This window comes from Euprymna scolopes, chromosome 2, assembly GCF_053919585.1.
Source record: "Euprymna scolopes isolate OS-2025 chromosome 2, ASM5391958v1, whole genome shotgun sequence".
Lineage (NCBI taxonomy): Eukaryota > Metazoa > Mollusca > Cephalopoda > Sepiida > Sepiolidae > Euprymna > Euprymna scolopes.
Window position 1 is genome coordinate 16,723,461 of NC_136483.1, and position 13,669 is coordinate 16,737,129.

General features: G+C 30.7%; 1 protein-coding gene across 1 annotated transcript in view; it reads right to left on the bottom strand.

Moving 5' to 3' along the window:
• The window catches only part of LOC145289182 (cilia- and flagella-associated protein 337-like), a 1,233,457-nt gene that overhangs the window by 667,515 nt on the left and 552,273 nt on the right, over positions 1–13,669 (bottom strand). The window lies entirely within an intron of this gene.

The window sequence follows — 13,669 nt, forward strand, 5'->3', positions numbered from 1 at the left end:
AACAAACAACATATTGACAACAACAAAACGATTCACAACAACAAGAAAATTAACAACAAACAGCATATTGACTACAATAAAAAGATTAACAACAATAAAAAGATTAACAACAAACAGCATATTGACAACTATAAAAGGATTAACAACAAAAAACATTGACAACAATAAAAAGATTAACAACAAACAACATATTGACAACAACAAAAAGATTAACAACAAACATATTGACAATAACAAAAAGATTAACAACAAACACCATATTGACAACAACAAAAAGACTAACAACAAACAACATATTGACAACAACAAAAAGATTAACAACAAACAACATATTGACAACAACAAAAAGATTAACAACAAACAACATATTGACAACAACAAAAAGATTAACAACAAACATATTGACAATAACAAAAAGATTAACAACAAACACCATATTGACAACAATAAAAAGACTAACAACAAACAACATATTGACAACAACAAAAAGATTAACAACAAACAACATATTGACAACAACAAAACGATTGACAACAACAAAAAAATTAACAACAAACAGCATATTGACGACAATAAAAAGATTAACAACAACAAAAAGATTAACAACAAACAGCATATTGACAACTATAAAAAGATTAACAACAACAAAAAGATTAACAACAAACAACATATTGACAACAACAAAAAGATTAACAAGAAAAGATTAACAGCAGAAACAAATTAACACCAACAAAAGATTAGCAAAATAATCACAACAAAATATGAATAACAGCAAACCCCTTAACGACAACAACAGAACAACAACATATTAACAACAATAAAAAGATTAACAACAACAAACAACATTCACACTAACAAAAATGTTAAATGTTGCAGTTATGAACAAAACACCATTGGAAATGTATTTGTTGGATTAATTGGACCACTGTTCTCATTTTGAGTGTTAACCACATAACGTTTTGGTCGATGTAACCTCCGACCTTCTCATGTGTATCTTATCGAACTCTGGAATCTGTCAAACTCAAGAATCTGTATGCAATTGCAAACTGGGTAGGTTGTTCTCGTTTTGTCACCCATGACTTGGTAGAAGTCCAAAGTAATTTGCAGTTGTATTCTTAATATTGTCCGCACTGATGATTGTCACTAAGAACTGAATTTTACACAACTCACAATTCTAGCATAAATTTTAGGAACCTTAAACCTATTTTTGTTTCTAAATGTAATCTTACTACTTATCGGTATAGATCCAAACTTATTGCGGCTCACAGAACCGGAGCATTTTACCCTCGTGGACTAAATAAAGGGTTCCGTTCCATAAAGATTCCCGAGTCTGACAGAAAGATACGAGTTTTTCGATATTGACCTGAAAAAGATTGTAAGTTGCATCAGCTGAAACGCTGTGGGAATAACACTCAAGATGAGAACAGTAGTTCCACCTAATACAAAATTTTTAATCCTCATCTCAAAAATTCAGAAACCATTGTAAATGCAATATCAGACTGAATAAGAAATAACATTTCCTTCGTATATACAAAAAATGTCGTAGCTGGACGGATGAGATAAAAGTCTGTCTATAATTAAGGAAACTAGGTATGGTTGAATATACAACATTTGTACCAAGAGAACCCCTTGCGTCATCTTTTGATGATGATGTTTCATTGTTGTCAGATATATTTACCTAAAGATATCTTTGTAATTTATTAATTTATGCTTTTTTTTTTTGGCGTTATAGCAAATAAACATTTTTGGATTATTTAATACTGAAACATAATATTGCATACAACTAACTCGACGCGGTATAATTTTACCTACAACAGGGAAAAGGATAGATTCACATTTTTCCTAACAGGATTTGTTCATAAATAACCATAATAAATCTGACAGGCATTGAAATTGACATATCCGATTACATAGTGCACACCCTAATTAAATTTTTATTTCAGGATACCGTATTGTACAAATGTCTCTCTTCCCCAATACTCGGTAAGAATAATCTCAGAAATAATATTAAATTGAAATGAAATCCTTAATTCTTTTTTGTCATATTCATTTCTAAAAGTGCATAGCATTTTTTTTCAAAATATATTTTTGCTCTTACGTAGTTTTTCCAGTTAAGAAAGGTAGATTATATAAAAAAATGTTTATACAAAATTGGACTATTTAAATTCGCAAAAAAAAAAAAAAAAAAAAAAAGATTCAAAATTTTATATGACAACCAAATCTTGAAACATAAGACAAAATCATGAAATAAAAAACATTCAAGCTTAAAACTGAGGGCATGTTTTCTCTTCAAGAAACTATTTTGTCAATAAAAAATCTATATTATTAAAAAGAAAAGAAGATATATATATATATATATATATATATATATATATATATATATATATAATCCAGATTAAGTGCGTGTGTGTACAGAGTAAAAATTTGGATAATAGCTATTGTATTTATATAATAGTGCTCAATAATAAATAGAACTATTTATTCATAATTAGCAGGGTGTACGGGATCGAGTGTGGATCAAAATATTTTTATTGTCATCGAAATCGATTAAATAGACCATTTTTCAATCAAATCGATTGATTGCCTGCTGTAATTGGGGACCCATTACGATGCACATGCCTCTCGCAATGACTAAGTTCACAATATATTGTGGTTTACATTGCACTGTAGAGAACCTACTGTTAATTGAAAAAATATTTATATATATATAATGGCTTGCATTAAAGTTTAAAAGCCAAAAGTTAATTTGTGCTCTAAACAGAAACATTTATTTCTAATGTGCCCCTGTCATATCAAAGAACCTACTGTTGATTTTATATGTCTGACATTACTGCCTGTGCGGTAATAATGGCTTGAATCTAAGTTTAAAATGAAAAAGTCAAGTATCATTGTGAAACTATGCTTTAAACAGAAACACTCATTTCGAATGCGCCCCTGTCATATCAAAGAACCTAGTTGATTTTATATGTTGGGCCTTTCGGCTTGTGTGGTAATAAAACTTCTCAAATACACTTGTGATGTTAGGCTGTGTAAGGTGTTAACTTTGGTCAAAATCACCTGTTTCTTCTTTTATTGAATTGTTTTGATTAACGATACTTAACACAGACATTCCACCACAAAACCTATATAGGAACACTGCCAGGCCTAAATACCATCGTGTGAAATTTCGAGTCCATAGGGAACTCACAGACACACAGATGAACAAAGTTCCTTTTATATAATAGTAGAGATAGATAAAAAGTTTTATTTATACAAACATATCAAGGCTGTACATCTGTGATAAAGTTTTGATCATGGTTTTATGGCTTTAATAAGAATTACTCTTATGTTCGTTTTCATGTTAGAGCTGTGATACAGCGAAACAGTACTGAGTATAATGCTCTCTATCTTGGGTTGAGCATATTGGGAAGTGATATACAAACTACCACTAGCGTATTAAACGATTCTCTTTGTGCAAACAAATTGAGCTTAGGCATTTGGACAATGTGAAAACATTGTTAATTCACTACCCACATAGCAGCAATGGTTAGAAGTTCCAACTGTCATTTGGGCGGTCGAGTTTCGATCCTGGTTTGAGATAATTGCCTGTCTAGCCGTACTAATGAGCTGTGATACAGCAAAACAGTATGACTATATATCTATATATGTATATATTCTATACAGCATAATCACCGAAGTTAAGCAACCTTGAACCTAGTACTAAATGGGTGACCATTTGGGACTTCCAAGTGTATGTGCTCTCCGACGTTGTTTCTAGTCGTCCTGGACTTCTCCTTGCCACTGGACTCAAGCAATGCCGATTCAGGAGGTGTGGTTGGAAATTGCGCAACCCTTGCCTCACGATTACACACAGGGTATCCTTTGTCTTAAGACTGAACGGAGGCATCGAATGTATGTATTCTACTTAGGTACGTGAAACTGAAATCTAAATTTAAAGCGATAAAAGCCATACATATTTTAGACAAGACTTTGTAGCCCAATTACAGACAATTTAGTTGTTGCTTCGATTCTTGCAAAGTCTAGCCATGCTGATGACTGCTAGTTAGCAAGAAATGCAGGTCTATGGATTACTTTTACATATGTAAAAGTGTCCTGTCAAAAATGGCGACTTAATGCAGGCATTAATTTGAATTAAAATTCTCATGCTGCTACTATTGCTTATAAAAGCAACGCCTCTTCACTTAAATGTCAAAAAGCTTTTTACTCTAATAGCTTCTTCTCTCCAACAGATAGACTTTGGAATTCCCTTCCCTGACTGTACTGATATGCAGAAGTTCAAATGTAAACCAACATCTTGTTAATCTTAGACATGGTCCTAATTAGTAGCCCCTTATGATCAGGTCTGTCAATATGTCTTGTCTGGCATGAAGGTGAATAATAAAACAAAATAATTAAAAAATATAAACATACATTAATTTGTGGCCTTTGATTTGGAATGTCAGATATAGATGAAAGATGTAATGAAAAAATCTTTCAACATAAAAAAATTTGAGGGAAAATAAGTTAAAAAATATAAACAATGGTTGTCAGAATTTATCAAAACGTCCCTAGTTTATTTGAAACTATTTACTATTTCATGTATATATATATATACTTATATTGTAATGTGAAGGACTGTGTCGGACGTCTGCGCGATTGTAATTATATATGCGATGTCACAGAGCTTAGGAGCTGCTGAAAATTGTATCTTGAACCCTCATTCATCGTTTTCAATGAGAGAATCCATCATTACATTGTAGTATATTATAAAATAATACGTTACAATATAGATTTTTTTCAATATTTACTACAACAGTGCTCAATAAATGAGTAAAAATTAATGGTATGAAAATATACTTTTGGCAAGTAAGCTACACGAAAATATTTGTGCTTCATTCCCAAGGAAAAGCATCAGGATAATTTGCTAATGAATTTCTAAGACAAAAACTCAAATCCTGCACAAATTTTATTTTTCACTTTTATCCTTAGCAGATTGAATAAATTATTTGTTTAGTAAGAGTACCTGCGTAAACGAAATAAGCAGCAGCAGTAGCAGCAGATGATGATGATGATGATACTGTTGTCATCATTTAGCAATTGGTAAATTTACCTTGTTTCTTGTTTACATGGTTTGGATGAGATATAGATAAGTCTGGATGTATCAAGTCACATGATCAAAATTATTCTATTATATTAATGGCAGGTGTGTGTGTGTGTGGCCAGTTAAATGTGAAAAAAAACCCAAAACTACGAAACAAAAAAGCCACAAGGTTGGCATCTTCTTGATCAGCCTTTCCCTGGATAAATAGTATTTAAAAGAAGATAAAATAAAAATTATTCTCTGAGAGTCAACTGGGCCAGGTTTTTCCAGGGGAAGTCGGCTTTTGAACCATTTTGTGTCCTAATTTCGAAAAAAAAAAAAAAAAAAAAAAAATGCCAACTTATTCCTCAAAAAATATTATATAGATGAGAGTTGTGTGAGTGTGTATCTAGAAAGGAATAGACTATGTGGCAGAAATAGTGAGGGTTAGGGAGAGGGGGAGGAGGAAAAGAGAAAATTAGAGAGAAATAAAAGTTTTAATCGAAATATATTACATATTTTCCCCAGGTAACTTTGGGTAGTCCTGCTAGTATGTAAAAATGTAATATTTTAATTTATGCAGATTGCGTATGCATTTTTATAGAATCAATCCTCTATTGAATATTATTTATTACGAGGAATAATTTGCTCGATGAACTAAAAAATAAAATAAAAAAAATAATAATTCCGTCTGTGTTTGTTTACAATATCACGCCAGCTGATATTTGGGCTTGACGATTTAAAAAATCTTTCTTCTCTTATAGATAAAATAGAAGAATTTTTACAGGGGAATATTTCACATTACATTGGCCAAGATTACACCGGCGTAATGTAAAATATTCCCCTATAAAAATTATTTTTTATCTATAAGAGAAGAACGACTATTTTTAAGGTTGAAGTTTTTCGATTTTCGATACTTATCAGATGAATTTCTGTACAAAACATATCTAAGAACACTGCCAGAAATATAAAGTACCTTTTGCAAAAGATAGGCTCAGCCGTTTGTTTTTAACCTATGAGGAAGAAACTCACACACGCACGCACACACACACACAAAGTAACTTTTATATAATCGTAGACACATGAATAGTCATAATTTAGTATGTAGTATAGTATAGACTAATGATGCAGTCTGGAAAAATTAGTTTGCAGAATAAATAACTTGATGCTGTGTACATTCAATGAGTCTGTATTAATTCATTTATCCCAAGCCAGTTTCGAGCTCTGTAGGAATGAAATTTAAAATTGTTACTTAGTCAACATGTTGTTTTGTTTGGTTGTTTGTGTTATGGCATATCAACCCTTTTCAGGTTATTTAATGCTGAATGCAGTAATTCTAGAAAAAGTTTTTACGCTTTGAGTTCTTTATATATTCACATATTTATTCATGATGTTTAGTTTGGTTGTTTTGTAAAGTAAAATTGTTTTTATTTTTGATTTTGCAGAATATGATTGAGTTTTGCAAAGGGAATGAAAGAAACAATGGCGTCAATGCTTGGTGCATTTTAGGTTATAAAGCTAATATCTTCAGGTAGTCTGATCTGGTAGCACCAGCAGTCAAGATAAAACCATTAAACAATCAGGAAGGAGTATCGATCACGCAAAAAATGTTAGATATCAACCTCTAACTCAAACAACTGATGATAGAAATGTATTTGCTCTTACGTTTCTGAACGACCTGTGGCATAATGAATAAAGTATTTGGTAGAATTCGGTTGTAAAGTTACACTCTTTTGGAGGTTGAAGGTTCAATCTTCAGTGTGAGCAACACTCAAAATACAACTGTGCATTACTTGGGATTTGTACCCAGTCATGGCTGACGGAACGAGAGCATGCTATCCCATGAATTAAATAAAGAGTTCCATTCAAAAGTCTGAATAGATTCCAGAGTTTAACAGAAAGATTCCCGAGTTTGACAACATACACCGGAAGAAGGTTGGAGGTTACATCGGCTGAAATGTTAAAATAACCATCACGGTGAGTAGTCTGAAGGAGCCAAATAATATGATGAATTTCTAACTCAAACAAGATTAAACAGTGCCAGGTAAAAGGTTAAATCTGATTGTAGAAATGTATTTGCTCTTGTTTGTGTCAGTCTGCTGGCATTGCAGATTCCAGGAAAAGTTTCTAATCCCAAGAGTTTTGAATGGAGAAAATGCCAATATATTGTGCCATTCACAAATCTAATGCCACTCACTTGTCAGATAATTACGTTGTTAATTACAAGATGGGAAAATTCCAAGAATTTGACTTCCCTTTGAATTTAGTGGCTTGTCTCGATTATTGCTGACAGTGCATCCTTTGTAGGCTTGTCTGGTGAGAAATTAGGAAAAATGCCATTTCTTTTTAGAGTATAACAAAGTAGCTTCAAGAAGTAGCAAAACCAAAGCTTAGTGTAGGAGTGTTCAAAACTGGTATCAAAGTTGAAGCTGAGTCAGACGTGTTCAGTAAGTATCAAGACAAAAACTGAACACTGTTTGTTAAGACGGATCATCTCTTGTAGGATCATCTGGTGAGAAATTAGGAAAATTGCCATCTACTTAGAATATAACAAAGTAGGTTCAAGAGGTATGAAGGCTAATGTTTATTAAGTATTAACACAAAAACCGTAAGTTCACAATGTATCAAAGCTGAAGCTAAGTCAAATGTGTTCAGAAAGTATTAAGAATAAACACTGGGCAGTGTTATTTGAAAATTATCAGAGGCATTCCAATAGTAATGTCTCCTATTTTTTTTTATTCTGCCCAAATGGATCAGAAGGGATTACAAATTGAATTGCTATGATAGACAAACTTATGCCTTCATCAACTGAAAGTTTCATCTCTCTGTTGCGGATATTTGAGACTCTAAGAAAGCAACCACCTGTCATGGATGTGCATAAGAAACAGAGATGCATCATGGAATTCCAGGCAAAAGTGAATTGAGAATGGTGGTGACTATGTAGTAAAATAAATTCTGAAGCGCAAAAGGTTGTTCGTTTTTATGGTACCACTCTTCTTTGTAGTTCTTCAACTTTTTGAGCAAAAAAAAAATAGGTTTTACTTTTGGAACGACTTTCATATGATGTGTATTCAATTAGAATTACAACTGATATTGTACTAGATGATTTTAATCTATCATAAACGAAGCTACATAATATGTGTTTATAACATATTAATAACTAGCAAGAATACCCTCCATTGCCTGATCCCATATAAAAAAAAACAAAATAAAAGTAAAATGTGTGTGTAGCATCTTATTATTAAAACTTTTACCTCTCTCAATCTTTTCCTCTTCCTGTTTCTTCCCCCCTGTCTCTCCCCAACCCTCACTTTCTCAACCACATAATCCATTACTCTCTCTTGTTTTAATGTGTTTCATAATAATAATAATAATAATAATAATAATAATAATAATAATAAAGAAAAACAAAGCAAATGCACTTCATTTAACGGAGCTGTCAATCTTGCATTTATGTCTTCCAGATAACACCAAATAGAACACATAGTCGCCATCAATACCTAATTTCTTGTCCTCCTCCATATGTCACAATATGAAAATAATTGATGTCGATATGGACAATAGTTCAAAGAGATTTAATGTATATCAGTTATCAAAAATAATACTGTAATTTTACAATTACTGATCCCGTGCAACACCGAGTAGAACATATGGTCCCAGTCAATTTTAAGTGTTTTCAGAAAGTATTAAGATGAAACGCTGGACATTGTTACTTGAAAATAATCAAGACTGAAGATGTGTTCAAATGGAATTACAACTGATAATATACAAGGTGTTTTATTATATATTAATAATTACTTAAGCTACATAAGGTATTATCATAAAGTATTAATAATGACTGGAGCTGATAAGGTATTATCATAAAGTATTAATAATGACTGGAGCTACATAAGGTATTATCATACAGTATTAATAATGACTGAAGCTACATAAGGTGTGATCATAAAGTATTAATAATGACTGAAGCTACATAAGGTATTATCAAAGTATTAATATTGACTGGAGCTGATAAGGTGTATTCATAAAGTATTAATATTAACTGAAGCTACATAAGGTATTATCATAAATTATAAATAATGACTGAAGCTACATAATGTGTGATCATAAAGTATTAATAATGACTGAAGCTACATAAGGTGTGATCATAAAGTATTAATATTAACTGAAGCTACATAAGGTATTATCATAAAGTATTAATAATGACTGAAGCTACATAAGGTATTATCATAAAGTATTAATAATGACTGGAGCTACATAAGGTATAATCATAAAGTATTAATAATGACTGGAGCTACATAAGGTATAATCATAAAGTATTAATAATGACTGAAGCTACATAAGGTATGATCATAAAGTATTAATAATGACTGAAGCTACATAAGGTATTATCATACAGTATTAATAATGACTGAAGCTACATAAGGTATTATCATAAAGTATTAATAATGACTGAAGCTACATAAGGTGTGATCATAAAGTATTAATAATGACTGAAGCTACATAAGGTGTGATCATAAAGTATTAATAATGACTGAAGCTACATAAGGTGTGATCATAAAGTATTAATAGTGACTGAAGCTACATGAGGTGTGATCATAAAGTATTAATAATGACTTAAGCTACATAAGGTATTATCATAAAGTATTAATAATGACTGAAGCTACATAAGGTGTGATCATAAAGTATTAATAATGACTGAAGCTACATAAGGTATTATCATAAAGTATTAATAATGACTGAAGCTACATAATGGGTGATCATAAAGTATTAATAGTGACTGAAGCTACATAAGGTGTGATCATAAAGTATTAATAATGACTGAAGCTACATAAGGTGTGATCATAAAGTATTAATAATGACTGAAGCTACATAAGGTGTGATCATAAAGTATTAATAATGACTGAAGCTACATAAGGTGTGATCATAAAGTATTAATAATGACTGAAGCTACATAAGGTGTGATCATAAAGTATTAATAATGACTGAAGCTACATAAGGTGTGATCATAAAGTATTAATAATGACTGAAGCTACATAAGGTATTATCATAAAGTATTAATAATGACTGAAGCTGCATAAGGTGTGATCATAAAGTATTAATAATGACTGAAGCTACATAAGGTGTGATCATAAAGTATTAATAATGACTGAAGCTACATAAGGTGTGATCATAAAGTATTAATAATGACTGAAGCTACATAAGGTGTGATCATAAAGTATTAATAATGACTGAAGCTACATAAGGTGTGATCATAAAGTATTAATAATGACTGAAGCTACATAAGGTGTGATCATAAAGTATTAATAATGACTGAAGCTACATAAGGTGTGATCATAAAGTATTAATAATGACTGAAGCTACATAAGGTATTATCATAAAGTATTAATAATGACTGAAGCTACATAAGGTGTGATCATAAAGTATTAATAATGACTGAAGCTACATAAGGTGTGATCATAAAGTATTAATAATGACTGAAGCTACATAAGGTGTGATCATAAAGTATTAATAATGACTGAAGCTACATAAGGTGTGATCATAAAGTATTAATAATAACTGAAGCTACATAAGGTGTGATCATAAAGTATTAATAATGACTGAAGCTACATAAGGTGTGATCATAAAGTATTAATATTAACTGAAGCTACATAAGGTGTGATCATAAAGTATTAATAATGACTGAAGCTACATAAGGTATTATCATAAAGTATTAATAATGACTGAAGCTACATAAGGTGTGATCATAAAGTATTAATAATGACTGAAGCTACATAAGGTGTGATCATAAAGTATTAATAATGACTGAAGCTACATAAGGTGTGATCATAAAGTATTAATAATGACTGAAGCTACATAAGGTATTATCATAAAGTATTAATAATGACTGAAGCTACATAAGGTGTGATCATAAAGTATTAATAATGACTGAAGCTACATAAGGTGTGATCATAAAGTATTAATAATGACTGAAGCTACATAAGGTGTGATCATAAAGTATTAATAGTGACTGAAGCTACATAAGGTGTGATCATAAAGTATTAATAATGACTGAAGCTACATAAGGTATTATCATAAAGTATTAATAATGACTGAAGCTACATAAGGTGTGATCATAAAGTATTAATAATGACTGAAGCTACATAAGGTGTGATCATAAAGTATTAATAATGACTGAAGCTACATAAGGTGTGATCATAAAGTATTAATAATGACTGAAGCTACATAAGGTATTATCATAAAGTATTAATAATGACTGGAGCTACATAAGGTATTATCATAAAGTATTAATAATGACTGAAGCTATACACTGTGCATTCACACATTATTGCGTGATGAGAAATAAAATGCAATGCATTTCTTTTTAGAATGTAACCAAATAGTTTCAAGATATATCAGAGCCAGATGCGTTCAGAAAGTACTGAGGCATAAAACCTGAATACTGCATGTTAATAGTGTTTACAAATGTGGTGTGTTTATGAAGTAACAGAATTGAAGCTGCTAAAGGTGCGTTCATAAATCTTTTATTTTGAAACAAACCTTCCACAGTTTTAGTCTTAACTCTAGGAAGTTTATTCCAAAATAATAAAATTATCTATATTAAAGTTATGTGATGTGTATTAAAAAAGAATCAAGAATAAACATATGCAAGGTGTATTCATAAAGTGTCAGTACTGAAAATGTAAAAGAGTTGTTCAAAAAAGTCTTCATAATGAAACTCAATAGTTTTTGATCAACAACTATCAAGATTATAAAAGCTGTATAAAATTTGTCCAACAACTATCAAGACTATAAAAGCTGTATAAAATTTGTCCAACAACTATCAAGACTATAAAGCTGTATTAAATTTGTTCAAAAAGTATCAACAATATAAAGCTGTATAAAATTTGTTCAAAAAGTATTCAGACTATAAAGCTGCATAAAGTTTGTTCCAAAAGTATCAAGACTATAAAGCTGCATAAAGTTTGTTCCAAAAGTATCAAGACTATAAAGCTGCATAAAGTTTGTTCCAAAAGTATCAAGACTATAAAGCTGCATAAAGTTTGTTCCAAAAGTATCAAGACTATAAAGCTGCATAAAGTTTGTTCCAAAAGTATCAAGACTATAAAGCTGCATAAAGTTTGTTCCAAAAGTATCAAGACTATAAAGCTGCATAAAGTTTGTTCCAAAAGTATCAAGACTATAAAGCTGCATAAAGTTTGTTCCAAAAGTATCAAGACTATAAAGCTGCATAAAGTTTGTTCCAAAAGTATCAAGACTATAAAGCTGCATAAAGTTTGTTCCAAAAGTATCAAGACTATAAAGCTGCATAAAGTTTGTTCCAAAAGTATCAAGACTATAAAGCTGTATAAAGTTTGTTCAAAAAGTATACAGACTATAAAGCTGTATAAATTTGTTCAAAAAGTATCAAGAATATAAAGCTGCATAAAGTTTGTTCAAAAAGTATCAAGAATATAAAGCTGCATAAAGTTTGTTCAAAAAGTATCAAGAATATAAAGCTGTATAAAATTTGTTCAAAAAGTATCAAGAATATAAAGCTGTATAAATTTGTTCAAAAAGTATCAAGAATATAGAGCTGTATAAAATTTGTTCAAAAGTATACAGACTATAAAGCTGTATAAAGTTTGTTCAAAAAGTATGAACACTATAAAGTTGTATAAAATTTGTTCAAATACAGGTCTAACTGATTATATACAAAATTAGTTTTAAAATTAACTTCACTAACTTCATTTAACACAATATGAATGAATAATTAATGAAATATTAGTTTACTACAAAAAATTATTTTGGTATTTATTCATCTTCTAATAACTTTTCTTATTGACAAATAAACTCTGCAACTATTTTTATATTCTGTTATTCTGTACTTTTTGTTTTGTAATAACTTTTGTATTCCTTCCAATATGAAGCTCCATATAAAACTATGTGAATCATGATTTTCACTTGTCTTTATATTATTGTTTATCAAATATCAGTTTTGTCCAACAAATAATGGTTTTCTGAAATAATATCTTATTGAATGATCAAGTTTTACTTTTTTTCTATACTCTTGTTCAAACAAAACAAATTGCCACTTGGATGACGTAAGGAGTTACTGTTTGGGACCATGTTTACAGGAGATGAGCAAGATGTCAGTTTACATTATATTTAAACTTCTGAATTTCAATATAGTCAGGAATGCAGGAACAAGAAGAGAATTCTAAAGTCTAGCAATCCGAAGACCTCTACAATTAAAAGTTAAGATTTTGCTGCTAGACGGGTTTGTTGGAAGGGGATATGTATATCGAGGTAGCACAAGTGCAATGAGTTCATCAGAGCACATTCCATTAAAATATTTGCAAAACAGGCAAAGCATACAAAGTTGTAATGATAGAACAGGGGTTGAAACTTGGTTAAAAATGTCGGACTTATTAGATTGGAGACTCTCTTGAAGACCTATTCTAAGAGGGAAAGACTAATGGTGGATGCATGGGTGGATTGTGGCTTTGTAAAGATACAAGACACTATCAGGTATGAGTAGTTTTCTATAGGGAGCAGTTAAAAAGTAATTTATCACTGAACGTACACAATGATATTTCAGTTTGAGAAAAGTGGATGCAATTGAAACTGGGC